The sequence below is a fragment of the Parus major genome, chromosome 1 (assembly GCF_001522545.3).
Source record: "Parus major isolate Abel chromosome 1, Parus_major1.1, whole genome shotgun sequence".
NCBI classification, from domain to species: Eukaryota; Metazoa; Chordata; class Aves; order Passeriformes; family Paridae; genus Parus; species Parus major.
Window position 1 is genome coordinate 28,567,314 of NC_031768.1, and position 21,118 is coordinate 28,588,431.

General features: G+C 37.3%; 1 long non-coding RNA gene across 3 annotated transcripts; it reads right to left on the minus strand.

The window, feature by feature from the left end:
- Positions 1-368: 368 nt before the first annotated feature.
- LOC107203196 lies at positions 369-14,334 on the minus strand. 3 transcript variants are annotated; one of them, XR_001521093.2, is made up of 5 exons: positions 14,262-14,334; positions 6,601-6,808; positions 3,755-3,909; positions 1,207-1,304; positions 694-732 (listed from the first exon to the last, which is right to left on the minus strand). It is a non-coding gene; the product is annotated as an uncharacterized LOC107203196 (long non-coding RNA). The 3 variants fall into 3 exon arrangements; XR_001521080.2 differs by having other exon boundaries at positions 369-1,304; XR_001521084.3 differs by lacking the exon at positions 14,262-14,334 and adding an exon at positions 7,410-10,134 and having other exon boundaries at positions 369-1,304.
- Between the last annotated feature and the right edge of the window lie 6,784 nt (positions 14,335-21,118).

Sequence of the window (21,118 nt, forward strand, 5' to 3'; positions counted from 1 at the left end):
CCTCTTGAGAAGGGAAAGCTTAATAAGCTATTCTAGTGAATGCATTTCTGCATTTTAAACTTTTGGTTACGTGGTCAGTTGGCAGGTTTTACCTCACCCTGCCTAATGACACCTTTGATACCGAAGTGGAACATGCTGTTGGAAAATCTCTGAGCAGATGTAGAAATTACTGGAAATACTTCTTGAACCCTATTCCTGTGAGTTTTTATCAATTATAAATGGCCATTGATATAAAACTTCCATAATTTTGATAATTATCTTGATCTTTTGAGGTATATTCCTCACTAGAGGGAAGCTAAGAAATCATGCTCCCTGAAGTAAAAAAATATGGAAGAAAGTTGAAATAAAATCTTTCCAGCAACAACAATAACACTATAAATTTTTATTTTTTAATTTTATTTTTTTTTGTATTACAGAGCAGTTACATAACCATGTTTTGTGGTATATTTTTTGTGGTGGTGGTGATGTGATGGGGGTGATGGTTGATTGCTGGTTCTGGGTGTTGGAATTTTTTTCAGGTTCCTTGTAAAGGAAACATTCCTCAGTTAAAATCATCATGGCAAAAACATCACCAAAGATACATCAGAACATACAGGTTAGTCTAATATGGTGCAACATTAAAGTATTTTTTTAAAAAAAATTATTTAAATATTTGTTTTCTTTATTTCTTTTATTTTCTTTACTTTCTTCTTTCTCTTCTCTTTCCTTTCTCTGAAAGAAAAAATAGGCAGCCTAGAAAGAAAGAAGAGGCAATTTGAAAAGTTGACAGATGGTAAAACATTGCGTCAGCATATTAGAAGAATTGCTGATGTGGAGAAAGTTGCAAATGCTCTACCCAAACTTGTGGCATTGCATCATAGACAATCAAACAGTTTAACAATGTTGATGGCCAAGAAAGCTAAGAACATCAAGTTATATCTGAGGAAAATTTATATTCCAGAAGGCAGTAGACAGATTTTAGAAAGATGTTCTCCTTTAAGGTATGTTTGGCAGTATGTTCCCTGTGAGTGTATTAAAGAGATCACAAATACAAGAAATTGTAATTTCTCGAGGTTAGAAGTGAATTCAAGTGTCTATTTGGATTATTCCTCCCTCTCTTCCATGGCCATCTGTTGGAAGATGAACCACGTTTCATAGTGAGGAGTGTCAGGACACTTCTAATTTTCCCAAGTTTCCTGGGACCCCGAACACAGCTACACACTGTACCTTGTTCTTTCCCTTGTCCCAGTGAGCAAGGAACAGCAAAGTCCAACAGACTTCTAGGGTCCTCCTGCACTCTTGTGCTTATGCTCAGAAGCCAGGAACTGTGTAGGCAACATGATTAAGACTATGAAATTATTCTTAGGTTAAATTCTTCACATTCTTCTGGTGGCATTTCCTCACCACAAATAGTGATTGCAGCATTTCCAGCCTCAGCTGTTTCAGAACCAGGAAAATCCTTACATCCCATAAATTACACTACAGAATGCAAGATTTTTCTATTTATAGAGTTTTCTTAGCTGTTGTTTTTTTTTTGTTTGTTTGTTTTTTAGAATTTGCATAAAGCACCTTACAGATTGCAAGATATTTTTATTAAGTAGGATTCTGTTTTCATTTCCAATCTGGGTTTCTTTTAGCCTTATATATTCTGTGGGGTATTGTTTTGGTTTGTTGTTGCATGGGGCTTTTTTTTGTTCTTTTTTGTCACACTTCTCAAGTCCTAAAGCTTTGATTTTATGTATTTATTTAATTTTAATGAAAGCAGAGATTCTAACGTTACCAAATGAATACTGGAGCTAGGGTTTTAAATACCCTGAGACTCGTGATAAAATCACTGTAGTTGGCAACACTGCTTGAATTTGGCACAAGATCCTAAAGCTTTAAGGGGAAAAGTGTGACTCATCAAACTTGCCTGGAGAGTTAAGGGAGCTGGGGGCAAGGGCTAATGGGGGTATCCTTCCATTTCAGTACTTCAGAGAAAAATCTACAAGATACAGTCCAGTAATTGTGCCAAGGAAAAAACTGCTTGCTATACAGAGAATAACAATTTCTAATTATGTAACAGAATGAGGGGAATTGTAGAATGGCAGAGTTGTTTTTTTTTTTAAAAAAATAGAGGTTTAAACATTTCCAATAATACAGAAATATTTTAACAAAGAGTCAGTAGTTCTTAGGATGGGAAAGTACCTCACATTTATGTGATATAAAACATAAAATTCTAAATACTCTTTACACATTTGAAATGTTCTTCTCTAATGATCTTTCCAGATGAAGCGAAATACAGAATTTGATCTTATGTTTTCTCAGGGGAATTGTATATATATTTGTCATAGTTTTGATCTGCCACCAGAAGCTATCCTTAACTTACTGAATTATACATGACAAAGCATTAGATTAAATACATTTACATGTGTTAAGTCATAAAAATCAAGTCAGTTACTTGCTGCTTTACCTTTCTGCAGGTGCTATGGTCTTTTGTTAATATGCAAGGCTACCCTCCTAAGCTAAACAAGCCAAACTACACAAGATAAAAATGGACAGAGACCTTTAATTAAAGTGGTTTTCCTCATTCTCAGTTCTTGAATTCTTGAGATGAAGTTTTTTGCTAGAGAATTTATTTTTATCAAAATTTCCACTGAGAAATCTTTTTCCATACCCAGAATATACATTTTAATGAAAAAAAATCATCATAGTCAGGTCTTTGTAAGAGTCTTCTGGTTAACCATGCAAAAGGAAACCATCTCATGTTCTTCTGCTCTAAGACAGATCATTTCTGATTTTCCTTCATCATTAGACATAGGTGGAGACTTTCTGATGCAAAGCTGTAGTGATTTGAAGGCTGGTTGGTTTTTAGCTTGCTATTTTTGTTGGATTTTGTTTTGGGTTGATTTTTGTTTGGTTTTTTTAGCTGTTTGGCTGGTTGGTGTTTTTTGGTGTTTTGGTTATTTGGTTATTTTTTTGTACTGGACTTTTTCCTACTGGTCTTTGTATTTCTTTTGCAAAGTACTTCAAAAGATTTAAATTTGATGACATATTGAGTAGTAAAATCAGCATTCCAAGAGGAGCCATAACTTGTGGTTCCCTAACTTTTGCAGAGTTCTCTGATTTTAAAATGTGTCCCCTCATTCAAAGCACTTGTAGCATACAGGAGCTTGTAGCTATACCCCATTAATTTTTCTTTTGTAAAGTATGTGTTTAAAAAGTATGCACTGGGGTTTGTAGGAGCTTGTGAAGTTTAGTTTGCTAATATGCACCAAGATATTCTATAGAAGTGTTACTGTGGATCTGAAAGGGAAGATGTTGACTCTGTCCCTAGCTCAGAGGACTCACCAAAGAGTTTTAAGGATCCCTCTGCAGGAGTTACCTGACACAGGCTGGGGGGTGTAATTTATTGCCTGTCTAGTTGTAGGCAGTCTCTTTGCTGTCTCTTTTACCACCCCACCCTCCTGTAGGAGCGCAGCAGAGATCCTGCATGGGTAGCAAGCAGTTTTTATATAGAACACAGGGGAAGAGAAGCTCTTTTTCTGGAAGGGTAGGTACTGAGAGCTCTCCATAACAAAGTACCTGCCCCTAACATCCTGTTCCTTCGTGTGCTGTGTGCTCACTCCATACTGTGGGCTAATGACCTGCAAAAGGTCAAGCTAAATAACTGCATTACTTGGCATTGCACAGAGCAACGTTTGAAGCTGGAGGAAACAAACTGGTTTTGAGTAGTTAATTTAATATGCATAAAATTTATAGGGAATTTTCTTACAGGCTGGGAAGTTGTACATACCCAAATTTCAGTCCAGTGTGAATTTCATTACTTCAGTTTTCAAGACTAGAAAAGTCTCATGCAGTGGAAGTGCTGATAGTCCTCTTATCACAGACTGTAGAAGGTGCCACTGTAATAATCCTTGTTTTTATAGTCATAGTCAACTTTTTTATACCCTATAGAAGTGGTAAATAATATTGGGACAAAATGAGTTAGGATACTTAGGATTCACTGTAGCAAAGAGAATCAGAACAACAAAAGCACTCTCACTGATGAAATTGGAAATGTTTTTTTTTAATTAACACTTCTAATTAGAATTTAACATCTCACTAGCTTCGTATGGGATTTTTCGCTTCCTTAACCTCACGGAAACCTATCTATTGGCTCTAAATAGACAGTCACTTACCATGCACCACTTGAGGATTTCAATTAATCCCAAATCCTCTAACTTTGGTGTGCGAACTTGCATTTTTCTCTGTATGCCATTCCCTCCTGTTTCAATTTTCTTACTAAGAACCTTCTCAACAGTATTTTTCTTCAATTCTTTGCCTCTCTGTTTACCTTTCTATTTAAAAACTGTAGCATTTTGATTTGAAAATGATGGGACAATGCCATATATATGTAGGCACTGGTCAGGACTGCTTAACATATCTCTGGAAAGACAAGCAGCTAGGGAAACTGAGCAGAAGCCAGAAGAACCTAACCTCTGTCACCTTTGAAGTGGAAAAAAAATAAGGTGTCTTGAAATAGTTTGGCTAAATTAATAAAAAACCACAGCAAGAAAAATGTGTATTTTTAATTGCATTTCTCCTTACATGATAAATTTTAGTATTTTTCTACAGCCATCTTTGGTTCTGATGAAACTTACCCCTCAAACACTAGCTGGGTTTTGGATTTTCATGTTTAATCTTAGTTTACTTGAACTCTCACTGTTAAAGAATCTACTTTCTCTGAACTGAAATAGAATTTCTATGGCAAAAGGAAACAAAGACATTAATAAACTAATAAAAAAAAAAATGGAAATGTAAAATAATTTAGGTTAGAATGGAATTAATTGATTCCTTGTTGTCCAACCATGGCCATTTTAAAGAAATGACAAATTTCTTGTTCTGGAGATATGATAAATTAGAAATTTCACTGTAGCAGCAGGGAAGAAAAAGAAAAAAATAATATGAAAGCTCACAGTTTCCTTGTATTACTATTTATCTTCCTAAAGTGTTGAGTACTCAAGTGCCTCAGACTGATCACTAGTCAGTCAGTCCTCCTTCTGTATTAGCTACTTTGGAAGTAAGTTTACTTTCATGGCAAGCAAAGAAAAATGCTTTTGTACCAAGGGTTCTCTATGTCTCATTATTCACAAATATCCTGGAGTTTGTCTTAGAATTTGATAATTTTTTAAAAAGCAACCACAGTAGCACTAAATAGCACCATTGTAGACTAGCATCTAAGGTCCTTTTTGAAGTAACATATTTTAGAAAATATGTTACTGTGTTATGGATTTTCTGTTCTGTTTGCAGTTGAAAAACTCAATTGCCCATCTAAGCAAACCAAAAGACCTCTAATTATAAACATATGAACTTCCAGCTTCAAACTTCTCCATAAAAATAGTTTAGGACTATCATGGAAATCTTTTTGCTAGGTATCTTATAATACATCCTGAAAACTCAAGAGGGAAAATTAACTACAAGTAACTGTCTATAAAACACTGATGTAAATAGAGCATAAGAATGTGATTACAAGTGAACTTTCATCCTGTGATAAATAGTAACCTCAGTATGCTTGCATCTATTATAGCCAGAAAAAACAAAGAAATACATCTCAAATGCTTACTCTTAGATAATGAAGAAAATCAAAAGGTGCGGTTTTATCCTTCTCATGTTAAATTGCTTAAAAGAGTCACAGTAGCCTGGAGATTCTAGACATCTAAGTCTATATCCATACAAAAAGGTCATCATCTAAAGTAATTGATCTGATGAAATATATCTTGAAATATATCTTCATCTTTCCAGTGAAAGTGGAAAATCACTTCCCTGAGACTAGATCACCACTGGTCACTAAACACAGAGATATACAAGAGATATGCAAGCTTTCCACAAAATGCTGTGTTATCTTTCCATTTTCTTGTGCCTCTTATGTTTTTCCATATACAGAATATTCCTCAAGCAGGACAACATCCATGTTCTTGTCACAAGAAAGAAAGCCATAGTATCACGTAACTTTGCTTGTAAGTTCCAGTGCACTACTTTGCTTTGCTCTGGAGGTTCAAGTTAATTGTTTTTCGATGTAGGCACATTTAGGCAGGTTGATCACAAGAAATATTGCACTAAATTGTCTTCCATGTGCAAGAGGATGACACAGAAGTATGTGGAAAGGTGTTAACACAGTGATCTGACAGATGTTACACAGCCCTTTCCCTCTGAGAGAGATGGATGACAGCTAGAATAACATTTATTTGAATCTCCATGAAGTGTTAATTAGGCGATGAGGACAGACAACTGAGACCCAAAGTGAATGCTAGAAGACACTCATCATGCCACAATCACTTCTCATTTGCTATGCAAAGGTATCCATTGCACTGTATTGTGTGGGCATTCCATGTTTGCACAGAATCATACCAAAGCAAAAACCAAAGGATCCAGGGGTCCGGATAACACAGTGTGGTGAAGGGAGAGAGAACACCGCGTCTTGACTAGAGCAACATGACTGATCTCAGCTGTTGTACCTTCTCAATGTTTATGAAGGGTGTCTCATCCTATCTTTAACTTTTAATGTTTCCCACATGTTGGTAGAAATCAGATATAGATACTACCATTTTCAAAAGGGGTCATAGAAAGGCACAAGTTAAAGCTGAATATTGAGAAACTTACATAACCATGAAGAGAATATGATGTATTGATAAAGGATTATGATTGCTTCTTATTTCCCACTCTGAGGAAGCAACAGGGATGATATGTAAGGATGATATAGACCGCAATAAACTCTGCTTGTGGAGTGAGATGACTTTGTCAGGATTGTATGGAGCTTTCAACCAACCTTCCGTCACCATGAGCTTGACATCTTCAAGGCTGAACAGATCTGCAAATATATAGAAAAAGTGAGACAGGAAGAAGTTTTACAGTTCTAGTACTACGTAGAAGAAATTTCTCTATCTAGGGTGCATGAATATTAATCATTTGTACAGGTGCTGCCTATTTAAAACTGATGGTTGGGATGATCACTTCTGAATTTTCAAAAAGTGGTGTTCAAATTACATCAGCAAGCACATTCTGATGCAGTTTGATCTAATGTAATATGACTGTCTCTATTTCAGCTTCTTCTATACCACTTCCAGTTCCTGAAGTCAGAGAGGAACTCTTCAGCATACCTGTTCACATTGCTGTCTTTTAATAAAATTGTTTAGGCGTGAGATAATCCAAATAGGTAGGTACACAATATTTAACACTCTTTTTCCGCTCACCTTGGATTCTCACAACTGAAATTTGATATTAAAAGTCTCTTTCTGACAAGTCACAGGCATCCTAACACAAAACTCTTCTCTGAGAAACAGATGCTGGAAGTGCTAGCTTTGTTTCTCCCCAGAATCACATCTTTTAATCAGGCAATGAAACTCCTGTTTAACACATGTTAATTGTATTTTCACAATTCTAGGTATTTTCTATCACAAGGATGGATGCACCTTAAGGATAACAAGTCAGAATCTGCTGAAAGAAAGCCTTCAGCAAAGACATGCTGGAATCAGTCTTGGCATGAACATATCAGCCTGGGAAAGCCAGCCTCCTAGGAGATCAGAAAACACCTTCTTCTTCTCTCACATTTTTCCATCTCCACTCAGAAATCATTAATCCATTTCCTACAATGCTGAAAAAGCAAAGGGTAAAGAAAACATGCATAGTAATTCTTTCATATTGATCAAACTCTACCCAACACATCCTCTCATTCCTCCTCCGTCTTATTAGTCACTCTCCCCGTTTGCTTTCTGCTCCTCTCATGGACACACAGACCCTCTTGTCCCATTCTTTCATTTCGTTTTGCTTACTTGCAAGGAAGAATAATTTGCAGTTTCTTGTTGAGGACCCATTTGAACTTATACTCAAGCTCTTCTAGATGTTACAAGTGTTCCCAAGGAAGCCATCAGCACAGTAACAAATTCATTTGGCTTATAAAAATCTTTGCACGTAAGCCTAGGTTGTCTACGGCACTTTTGGCAGAACATATTTGCACTCCATGGGAAGGCTGGGCCTGACTGTGCATCTGAAGGGCAATATTTGCACATCCAAAAAAGAGCTATATGAGGAATGAGAGGTGAGGGACAGGCACTGCAAGCCTGACTTGTCTCATATGCAAAGACTAGCCATACCACCACCTTTCCTGATTCATAGGAGGATGCCTGTTCTGTTTACTAGGGCAGCATTTCAGGCCAAATTCAGCCCTGCTGTGAATGGGCACAACTCCACTGGCTTTGTACAAAGGCTGCCTTCCTGAGAGCAGAACAGGGAAAGCTCTTTGAACAGTGCCAATAATTGCTTCTCTTCTTTTTTCTTTTTTTTTTTATTCATTTTTAAAAGACAGTGGAAGATCAGAGGCGGCAGCTACAATCCACAGTCTACAAATAGCATTAGTAAGAACACAAATGAAAGGCTTTGTGCCACAGTTATATAGCACATCTCACACAAATAGCTAGGCAGTGAGTGGTTGTTGATTAGCTATGAAAGAGTGTAAAGAGCACAAGCGAAAGCTCTTCTACATAAGTCTCCTATGCTGGGGAAGTAGATTCCATTCCTGAGGAGGGGCCACTGGAGGGATGGGATTCAACTATAAACAGTGTTCTGGAAGAAACAGCAGAGGTTTTAAGGAAACATCTTTCCATTGCTATTTTTGGAAGGGCTTTGGACTGTGTTTTATTCAGGACCTGTTTGAGAAAGGCATGCTCTAGTTTAGTGAGAAGAAAGCCAGGGAAACTACTAGCGGGAAGTAGGTGGAAACTCTTATCATGTGTCATCCATATTCAGTTACTTTGACCCAATATATAAATTGTTTAATGCATGTAAGGCAAATCCAGCCACACTGCTAGGGTAGCTCACCAATCTATTGTAGCTGCACTGAGCTTTTCATAAATGATTTAATGTTTGACCTTAAGATAGTCAATCATTCTCCCTTTCTCACTTGGTGCAAAAAGCCAGTAAACCTAAAATGTGTCCCCTTAAACAAAATTGCAAATGTGATTGTTTTCAGAAATAAACAAACACTTCACAAAGTTCTTTCAGGTGTAGCTCTGGATCTCAAAAAACTTGCATTATCATGAAAAATTAAACATGGTTTTGTAATTTTTTTATGTCAGCCAGTGCATTACTTTGTGTAGGTCTTACTCATTATAAACTACCTTACAATGAACTTTATACGGAAGTATGCTTTTATCAAAAATTATAACCTCTTAAGGTTTAATTAAGTCAGTGAATATGTACAAAGCTTTTCTCCTTTATCTGTTCATTTTTTAAAAAAATCTTTATCTGTTCTGCATGAAGCTATTTCTCAGTCTGTCTCAGACAAGTGGACTTAGAATATGGAATCTCTCCTGATTTTTGATACTCTAGTTTGCTGGAGTTCAGAACTCCGGGGGAAGATTAGCTACAGCCCTTGTTAGCAGGTGATTTACTGTCCTGCAGTTTTCTCCAAGACTTTGCTAAAACATACAAGGTAGAGCATTGTTTATCACAAACAGTGATGCATAATAGCAAGAGCTGACCAAGTTGTAATTATGTCACCAAAAAAACCTTTCAAATTTATCAGACCATTAGTGAGGGGACACATTTGTCTGCTGTGTGTATTCATCTGCCACTGAAGTCATATTTATAGGACTGCTTTTTAAAGGGAACATAAAGAATGTCCGGGAAACCTGCACTCAGATGAAAAACTGCATGATTGCTTTCATTGTTGCCAGCTTCCGAACAGTGGACATCACAGATTTTCATTCAGAAGCAGCCAAGAACTCTTTACAACTTTGCTCACAGCTAAGTAAGGGTTTAAAGGAAGATTTGAGGGTGGGATAAGTCATGGCAAAGTCTTCCTTTCGGGAATGAATGACCCAGTGTCTTAGGTAGTATAGCTCTGCAATCACACTTTTTATGTGTGAACCCGATCACTTACAAAAATTTCTTTGCTCTGGTCTGTCCCAAAGGATTATTTTTTTGTGGACTTGAAAAACAATAAATGCATGTTTATGTTGCATATAAGATGTAAGAAGCCTCAACCCCAGGTCTATTCCAAGTTAATGGGGCAAAATAAACAATTAGCTGGGATAACATTAAGCAGTACCCGATTCCGAGAAAGAAAAATACCCATCACATGCTGCTTCTGCAGGAAAAAAGAGCAGCACCATCTTAAAAAGCTATAAATTCTTCCAATTTAGTTATGCTGAGCCACGTAGAACATAGAGCCATCAGAACTTAAGTTCTTCTGTCCTGGAACATTTTTTATAATAATTATATATAATGCAATACATTGGAGATATAATGATACATTTTGATGCCAGACCATGCAAAGCCTCTCTCTTCCTTGCTCTTTTTTTCTGCTGCTTCTCCCTGACTTGTTCATCACACGCTCACAATCCCTTTTCTTGCAGGTTTCAACATTCAACAGTAACTGGGCATATTGCCTCTGCTCTTTGCCTCCTGCTTGCCTTGGAACACCTCAGGCTAGCTTTCCCTTGCCATAGCTCAGCTCTACAGCTGTAGCAGGGCATCCTGTGTTCATGTAACACTTGCATTTTTCATCTCCCTACCACTGCAGATTGTTGTATTATAAATACAGAAATACCAATAAAGTTAGGATATTTTTTTCATCAGGGCAGAAGATAGGTTGATTTGTGCTTCTTTTGTTGTATATCATACCATGCTGAGCTATAGGGTCCTGTGGGGAAATTAAATTATGTATATAGTATTGGTAGGTGTGCTAAACTTCGTCAAAATGCTTTGGATGTGCTCTTCTTCATTCTCTCTCCCTCTGGATGTTATTATTTTGCTTTTAACAAGGGCTTGTGCAGGTTGCCTTTGCATCTCAAATTCCCTCCAGCTGAAGGTGCTGGAATGTCAGACACTCACTTCCAGCAAGACTTTCTATTTCTCACTATTTTTAGACTACAGAAAAATATAACAACTTTTTATAACAGTGAGCTTGTTGATAATCAGAAAATATATTACAGAATATTTTTGCTCTCAGGAAAGAAATAAATAAACAGTGACAAAAGTGACCTTGAGGTCCTATGAGGAACTGAGCATACTATAAGTAAGAAAAATATTTATAAAGGAATTTGACTGGATTAGGATATGCTACACTTAACAGCTTGAGCGAACACACGCATCAATCTCTTAGGTGCTGTTTGAAAATGCTGTAAGTGATAATAGCAATACTTCATTTTCTTCTTTAATATAAATGACGTAGGACTTTTGTGAACACTATTAAGAAAAGTTCTATATCAAACCCTTAGCAGCTCAGAGTTGGAAGCAACAGATCGAAATTCCTGAGACAAGCAGGTCTAGGAAACACATGAAAGCATAAAGAAAAAAGAATTTATATTCTTGAACACTTCCAAATTTAGATGAACAAATACAAGTTCCATAGTACATGCCATGAGATTTCATTGTTATAGAAGATTTGCTGATTGCATGGGTGAGACCAAATTAGTCTAACTAGCAGACAAAGCTGATGTTGAATTTTGACCTTCTGACTCTCTACAGTCAGTGAGGTATTAATTGCATTATTTTCTGTTTCATTAAGCAGTAACTGTTGTGCAATTTTTTTCCTCCTCTTTGTGAAGATTTTTTTCTTCATCCTTGTGGAGCTTCAAGAAATAACAGATCTTATGTCTCATGTTTGGAATCTGTCCAGAGTGTTCAGAGTAGGGTTTATGACTAAGTCATGTTACTCTAACTAAATTCAACGGGGCAAATTTGTAAAGGTTATCATGCTTGTTCAAGAATGAAAATTTTTCTGGATGCATCAAATCCATCTCAGCTTGAGACAGAGAAGGGAAAAACTTCAGAAAGATTTACAGAATCACAGAATATCCTGAGTTAGAAGGGAACCCACAAAGGTCGTTGAGTATAAATCTTAGTCCTGAATAGCACATCCCCAAGCACATCGTGTGTCTGGGACCATTTTTCAAACTCTTCTTGAGCTCTGTCAGGCTTGGGCCATGACCATGATGAGCCTGTTCCAACCTGACCATTCTCTGGTGGAGAACCTTTTTCTGATATCCAACGTGAACCTTCACTGGTGTGGCTTCACTCCATTCCCTTGGCTTCTGTCAGAGGTCACCACAGAGAAGAGATCAGTACCTGCCCCTCCACTTTCTCTCACAAGGAAGTTGTAACTGCAATGAGGTCTCCCCTCCATCTTCTCTTCTCCAGGCTGAACAGACCAAGGGACCACAACCATTCCTCATATGGCTTTAGATAGAATAAAGCCTCTGACAGGCTTTCTAAAAGAGTTTTTCTTATTTAGAGAGCTAAAGAAGGATGTTCTTCAGGCTTTCAAAAAGCTTATTAATGATTTTAAGGTGATAGTGTTATAAATCGCAGCAAAAATTTCTGGAATTTAAATCCCCATTTAAAATGAACCAATATGAAGCAGCTCAAAACTGCTACTTTTGAAAACATAGTTCGATGACCTAACACTATGAGTATTCAAAGAAACTTCCGGGCTCTGACATCCAGAAAATCCCAGACATCACACTCTCCAAATGTAAGCTGCAGTTACATTAGCAATTTGGCTGTAGTTGCACAGTGAATGCCCACAGGAATTCCATAAATACACTGTCCATCTTCAGTTGGACACAGTGATTCACTCAATTCTTGGCCAGATTGTTGGAAGCAGAGGCCCCTGTCATCAGTTCTGGACAGTTTATATGGAATTACAGCTCCTCCTTGGACCATTTCTCCCATTTGAAAAATTGCCATAGTGAGTTCTCCAGCCTGCCAAGTTGGCAGACTCCATCCTTGAAGCTGGAGAAGAGCCAGAAATCTCTGTGCAATTGTGAACCTCCAGTCTCAGTCAGTCATAGCTTCTATCAGCACTCTTGCTTATGTTCATGGAGGAACTTCCTGATCCTAATTTGGGCTCAGCCAAAATCCGTCTTCATTTTAGGAAAATGCTGAGCGGGATCCTATTAAAATATTTGGATAGACTTATACAGTAGACCTAGTCTCTTGATAGATTTCCTGGAGACTTACTAATAAAATGTGCTGCGGATTTCTTTCTTGTATCTTTTCAGCATGAAGGGACATAGTCTAAATAGCAATAAAGGACTGAGAAATTGCCTGCCACTGTGACTCTCATCTGTTTATTTATAATAAAGTCAATTGGTAATTTTGCTAATTTCAGCAGCTAAAAACTTCTCTGGAACTTTTGCATGCCAGCTTTTTCTAATTGTTTGGATACTACAGGGGCATGAAGAGCTATTGGAATGCTAAGTGATATACAGCCACATGCTAAAGCTCATAATAACATTTTTCCTTATCCTGAAATGCATAGGTAATTGAAAAGGTAAGGCTTGTAGAAGATTAAGAAAATGGGTGGAATGGTGGAGATTACTAATAAAAAATAGTGGGTCTAGTTGAGAAACTCTGAAGTTGGAATGGCAGGCTTTCCTTCCTTCTGATTTAAAAAATGCAGGGAAAGGAATTTTCTGTGGGAGTTATTTTCTCTTTTAATTCTGTGCTTCCATTTTCTCAGAGGAGATGAGGTGTGGGCCAGTGGATACTCTGGGAGCAAACTGTTGCAAGCTTATTCAAAATAATTGAGTCTCCACTCAATTCAGTAGCCAAAGTTCTATATATTTCAGTGAAATCAGGGCTGCATTACAGAATTAGGAGCAGCAGCAATTGCAGATCAGTCATCAGCCAGAATGCTGCAGCCTGCAAGTTATTTAACAAAACCAGACAAACAAAAAGTTTAATATTACTAGTGTGAGGTTATGTCATTAGAAGCTAATTTCAACAAAGACTGAGGTTCCTATGAGATACAGAGGCCCCAGGAGCCCCAGGTACCCTGGGCAAAGGAAGAAACACAAATCCCTGCCCTGATGCATCACAGGGGTGATCAGAAACAAGGCAGGGTGAGACCCACCATGGTGAGCTAATGGACACTGTCTCCCCAGGTGTTCACCCCACGCAGCTGCTCCCTCACTCCCCCACCAAAAGGATCAAGGGGAGAAGCAGAAGGGTAAAAGCTGGAAAACTTGTGGGTAGAGATAAAGACAGTTTAATAGGGAAAATAAAAGCTATGCACAAAACCAAAGCAAAGCAAGAAATTCTCTGCTTCCCATGGCAGGCAGCAAGTCCTTATTAATGTTTTTATGTTTAAGCAGACATTACTGTTTACCTTTGGACATGAGGTAAGAGAAAAAAACAACGAATAGCAACAAAATTATTTCACATAAACATTTTAAAAGCCCCTTAAAAATTACTTTATATTCATATAAAACTTTTAATATGCTACAGCTCTAAAACATCAGTAGGAGTATATGATCTACCTCTTAAAGAAGGAGAGGAGGAGTTCTGCTTGCTGCTGAAAGTGGCCTGCAGAGCAGAACCCATCTACAGCTTATTTATCCACCAATTTATTCATGCATGTCCTATCCTTACATCATTCACCCACATGACTTTTGGCATTCCAATACACCCGTGGTGCTGCCAAACACGGAGGATGTTTTTCCAGGGCTAATGTCTGAAGTTATAGCACAGGGTGTGCTGGCTAAAGACTGCCAAACTGGAACACTGGTAACTGATTAAAACTGTTACAAATACAAATGAATATCGCTATTATCTTGGCTGGTCCCTCTTCACCCTCAAAAAAAAAAAGGTAGAAAACAACATAAAACTCTCATTTTCTTTCCAAAGCCTTCTGCTGGAGGTAAAAAAACAGGAGCTGGTTCTTACTAACTGTTTTCTGTGTCATTCTGTCACTGTCTAAATTCTGCCCATAACAAATTCTTCATACCTTAATAAACTGCTCAGAAAAATATGTTTTTAACACAATTATTGCAAAACTCTTCTGACAACTGCTGGAGTGAAAGCAGTCTACAGAAAGGCTGAAATTTTCTTCACCGATTAAACACCTAAATCTGGTATCTACCTGTGCGTGACATAAGCTAGAGCATCTTCTTTGTTATAGGCAATGGAGAGCTTTTCTGAAGCTGAGTTACACCTCATCCACCTTTACATCCACCTTACACTCATCCAGCTATCTGCTCTGTGTGCCCCTGCCTGTATTTCTAAGTGGAGCTATATACCTGCATCAGTCTATTTTTAGCCCTGTTTATTTTTACCTGATAGCACACATGCCCTAAAAATAAAAAAAAACCTTATTTATTTGGTACCAGCTTCTCCCACATACATTTGTCATTCAGACCATTCAAATGCTCACTTATTTTTCTGTTTCTCTATCTCCTAACCAAAGATACAAGCCGCTGTTATTTTTCTCTGCACCTAATTGCTTGGAATCTCTTTTTCTCTTTCTTCTTTCCTTTTTTCCCCTGCCCTGGCTTTACATTGATGTGATTCAAGTTCTTAAAAAAAAAAGTAAAATCAGAAATTAAGCACTATGACAGTCAGGTCTGAGACTATAGTGCTTGCTGGCACACCTCTCTTAGTGGGCTGCAGGGACAGCAAAACTGATTTCACACTAGAGTTATGGGATTTATAGGAGCATGTTTTTGGTTTGCGTGCTATAATTTTCTACAATTTTCTTAATCAGGCACAGAACATATTTTTCATCAAAGAGTCTGAAAATTTTCATAATGATTTCCTATTTTGTAGAAACAAAAAATGAAAAATCTTTCAGTATCTTTCAGTTTTATTCTTCTGTTCAGTCCTCACGTTCAGAGAGAAGTTTTAAAATTTGTTCACTTCCCAAATTCTGCTGCTTATGCCAAGGTTCATAATTCCATAACATGCATCTTCTATTATACTCAGCATATAATTCTATGACTATGATCTCCAGATTCAAGCACGTTTGTAGGTTTATTTTTCATGTTTATCATAATTTTATCCAGATACCATCTTCACCTGTCAGGTACAGTACCAATAAGAAATTTATTTGTACTGTTTCATAGAGTTAAAGCCAAATAAATAACTGATTTATCAGGTAAACATAGCATTATGCATTCATTCTTACAGAAAATAATTTAATGGTTAATTTTCAAAGCAGGATTATTTCTGTGTTTGCTCGTCACTTATTATGTTCTTCCAGGCTAAGATGGCCTTGTTTGAGCCAAAAGTCACACAAGTCTCCAGCACAGTCAAGAACAGAACAATCATCCTTGACTCCTTTTTCTGTGCTTTACAAGTATTCTGATATTTGTGACACCTGGCTTTCAAGTTACTTCCCTGCTCTATCCATACATTTCACCGGATGCTTTTATCATTTCTCATCTTGCTTGCTGATTTCTTGTTGTTGTTGTTTCAAAATCTCTTTACACCTGCTGACTTCGAGTACTTGTCAGGGTCATGATCTACCTATGTCATATTTTATTTTGTAACTAAGAAAGTCTTTTTTCCTCTTCTGGGGCAGATATTGGTTATGGAATAATTCAGTTCATGACAATATTACCTTCATCATTTCTTTGACATTTCCATCTGCATTTGGGAGGCATCCAAGTGTTCATGCCAGTTGTGTTCATTGCACAAGAATTTTGGCATCAAAACCACTGATGACACTTTTTTTTTTAAGGAAAAAAAAGCTAAAAAACAAAACCTAGCCAGTTTGTCAGTAGGCTTCCTTCTTCTTATTTTCAGTTCTGGCTGTCAACCCATAATATCATCAAAGTAGCTAGGTCTGTTGAGGATCGAGCACAGAGAGAAAGAAGTCAAGAAGCTTCAGAGGAATAAAAAAACACAGTGCAAAGCTTCCCAGTCCAAAAGACTGGGCTGGAAGTTTAGAGAAGTGGGAGCTAATTATATTCCCAAGAAGAAGAAAGGAGGTATGGGTCACAGTCTGGGAGATGGGGCACATCCCTTCCCTTGCCTTTGTAATCTGAAGTCTGTGGGGACAGCACAAGAGCAGAGTTGTATTCCAAGTAACTGCATTTTTTAAATATTTGTAAATGCCCTTTGCTGAGGTTTCTGACTCTAGGCACTTCTGTTTGGCTGCCAAAGGAGATAGCTGACTACAAGGATTATACAATATTTAAAGCTGTATTGCCAAATTCCCTTTCACCACTTTCTCTTTTCCTTCTGAAATGAAGTGTACAAAAATTACAGCCGTGTTGCCAACCTATGCTGCAGTGCTTCACAGAGAGTAAATCTGGGAAATAACATAAATTTTCCATTAAAATAACATCCTACAACTTTTACAAGAGTGTCTGGAACAATATCTCCATTTCCTTCTGTGGATGCATTGACAGTCTTTCCTGATAAGTAGTAGATCAGCACTCTTCATTTTTAAGATGGACATTTTCTTCATGGTGCTTTGTGGCATCCCTGGCACTCATTTATTTGCTTTGTCCTGTGTTAGGTCACTGACACAAGAAGAAGCTGTTTTGGAATAAAAAAAATGCATCATGCAGAAATTCAGTCATGGTAAAATTTTATTTGCACGTTCTTGTAATGCAGTAAATGTCAGTTAATCAAAGTAAAGGTAGAGTTTCATGAAAAATCACCAGACTCATGCATTATGATGGAGGTAATAAAATATTTTAGGCCTCTGAAATTCATGAGAGTCTGTTAATCTGAAAAAATGTAGAATGTAGTGACCTGTATGTGAGCTAGGCTCTTTTATTGGTCTGCCACTGATGAAGAATCTGATCTAGCACAGTTAATCTGATTTTGCAATTGATTTACGTATTATGTCAGCTTTATGTTGTCCTGCAAGTGTTTATTTCTTTCTTTTCAACAGAATAACACATGTGGAAATTACTTCTGAGATGGCCTTTCACATTGTAGAAGACTAGGTTCAGGTGGCTTAGTGCTTTTCTAACTGGTCTGAACCTTTCTTTGTTAAGAAATGTAAGGCTCTCTTTCTTAAAATTAGTGAATTTTTCTGCATAGGACATATTTTTATTCGTTCTCAATACCTCAGTATTATCCAGGATTTATCAAGAATCCTCACATTACATTTTCTTAGAACAGCTGAATTTTTCCAAGTTTTAATTCTGAAGTATTTTTTCCTATTTGTTCTGAGGTTCTAAATCAGACTCCATTTTAAGGCTCATCCCTTTCACTTGTAAAAACATGCAAATGACACTTCTCAATTGTTTTCTGAACTGAACAGTTTTGAGCATACTCCTTGGGCATTTCTGTAAACTCATGAATCTGAAAATCTCTTGAATCATCTTTCTAATGTGGATGTTGTTTTTTTAAAAAAAAAAAAAAGGAGAAAGGGACATCTGCATGGGCCGAATTTCTTGAAGAATAAACAATCATTTTCCTTGTAGGACTGTAAAAGTGGAGCTTTTAGATACCTTCTGCATTTTTCTATCTACCTGAAACCATTTGCTTCCTGCAGACTCTTGCATCATGTTCTTATTGCAGCCCTTGAATGGCTCTGGGATCTCTTTTGAAAAAAAAAACCTTTGTATTGTATGTTTTGAGGTTGAAATTGACCTCAAACAATGTTTATTTCTGTATCCTCTCACTTTGCATACAACATGCTCACCAGTCCTGTTCTTAATGACTTATTCTCTCTTCCAAATGACAAAGGATTGCTAATTTTCTTATGTTTTTCATTTACTTTTCTATGTTCCATTTTTACTTCAAAACCATCAGGAGAAGACAGGGTAGAATGACCAGTGGTTTGAGAATACACAATTTCATAGAAATATCAACTATCACATCAAAAGGTTTGTCTGCTAGCATAGAAAGGCTTATTTTGACAAGCAACAAGTTACAGGTTTCAGTTCCCATTACACTAAACACTTTTTGAAGCTTTTCCCATCAACATTAGTTATTACATATTGTGCCAACCTTTTGACACAGGCAATCCACTACTCAGCTGAGCTATCAAACAAATCTTCATTCTTCAAAAGATGGAGAATTTTAATTCCTACCCTCCTCCCCCCCAATCTATATGGGATGTTAAAGTCCCAGCACTGCATCCTGCCATTTTCATTTCATTGTACATTTGGCTGGAGACCTGTTCTGGAGGCCAAAAGTAACACTATCCATTCTAAAATCCAAATATTCACTTTTATTAAGTATATTCAAGTACAGTGACCATATATTGTTGGGACTTCATTAGACAGCAGATTTTTATGTATGGCAATCAATTAAAAAGCTCTGAAGTTATTGGTGTCGCAATTACTTCTTGTAGCATTGTTAGTTGTTGATGTCAGGCTAAAGAGAAGACCTTATCCTTTGACATTTGGGTTAATTTAAATAAAACATCCTGGTGCAAAACTGTCACTTAACATGACCAAACATCACTCAAATAAACTCCATCTGACCAGCTCTCTAAGGCCTTGGAAAAAACAGACAACAACTATATTGATATATTTGGGCTTTTACTTTTGTTTTCATGTGTGTGCATATTTGTTCGTGCTTATATTTCATTTCCCTGCAGCTTTGGTTCAGTGGTACTTCTAGTGCAAGCTGATCCCAAGGACCCCACTGCAGCTGGAGGGAAAATTATCTTTGGGAGGTATTACTAATGGATTAGGTAAAAGGGCAAGGCAAGCACATGCCCATACTAACAAGTCATCATCAAAGAAAAGCAGCATTGTTCTTCTGCTTAACACAGGACCACAGCAATTCAATCTAGTTAGGGGATATATATATCTGGGAATATAGGCAGGGGCTGCAATAGAGAAGAGTGCAATGGAAGCAGTGGACATCTGTGGAATGGGAGGTGGTATCAAAGACAGACAACTTACTGAACGTTTCTGGTGTCATTTCACCATTTTTTGTTCCCGGGTAACTCGCATTTTATTCAGGTATTTGGTTGAGAGTGTTATGTGTAAGACAGTATGCTTTCAAGCTGCCTGTGAATTACTGCAACACAGTAGAGAGGAACATATCTAAGGGAAACAAAATAAAGCAGAATGCATCTTGTAATCTATACACTAAAGGCAAAGGACGCCACAAAGGCTACATTGTGTCACTGCTACCTGTTTCAGTAAAAGGTGAGGCGTTAGAAACTAAAATATGCTGATGGAAAATGAAGTGAGTATACAGGAAAAACCTCTCTTCTAATGGCAGAAGTGTGCTAGGGACTTCTATAACACATTTGAAAGACGTATCATCCCTGTATCTGAGAACAATAGCATTTACCGGTTTTTACCATTGTCATGAACACACATTTGATGGCATTTAGAGGCTGCAGAACACATAATAGTGTTTGTCTAATGCACAAGATGTTTCTTATTTCTATTTGAAGCATCTATATACACCCAGAGAAGCCATAGACACTTGAGAAGTATAGGCTGGCAGAAAAATATTGGAGATTTTTACATGTAAGAAAAGCTCAGAGATCTCTAGCCAACCCTGTATTCCCAGGAAAAATATTAGCAGACTGACCCAGTGTCAGGGTACAATGTATTACAATGCCGACAGAGCTGTTTCGTGTCTCCTGGCATGAGTTCCAGAAAAAAAGTCCATGTCCATTTGAGCAAAAAGTGGCATGCTGATATGCTGAAAATACAAAAGTTTGCTCTTATTGTTCTTGTGCATATCAACTGTAGCACATTAAAAGTAGTTCAATGTTATTTGAAATTGTGAACTTCTTTATCATACACTGCAGACAGATACATTTACACACATCTGAGATTTCTTGCTGTCTGCAGCTTGTATAAATATATCTCACCTACAGCCTGGTGATAAATGTGCTTTCCTGAAACTGAAGGACAAGGAACACACAGGGATTTTTACCACAATGCTGAAGTCAAGAAACAATTATTTTCACAGTCCTGAGCTCATGAAATAGTCTGAAAGATCAAGAGAAATGTTGTTAAATATTATTTTAATACTAAAGCAATTCATATTCCCTAGAAAGTCAACTTAAACATACACAAGAGCCTGAAAAGAAGTGATGAAATATGAAGCAGGAAATGGAGCCAGAAAAACTCATCTACTGGTCACTGTAATAACAAGTTCTATGCAGGATGGGTCCTGAATGAAGGAACAGAAACATTTACCATTTCAACTGGTTTTATACACAGAGGTCATTGTGTTAGGGGTTGTACGAAAAAACAAAACAGGTGGTCCCTATTTTTTTAACTCCATTTTAGACAAGTGTGTCCATCGAGATATTAATTGACTTATACATATGTGTGTCTGTAGTCATATGGGAATGACAACACAGCACAGCTGAAGCCCACAAACGAGAGGGGACCACAAGGCAATGATACAGATATGGCAAAAGACATAAGCGTTTTAAGATGTGTCATAACAGCTCCCT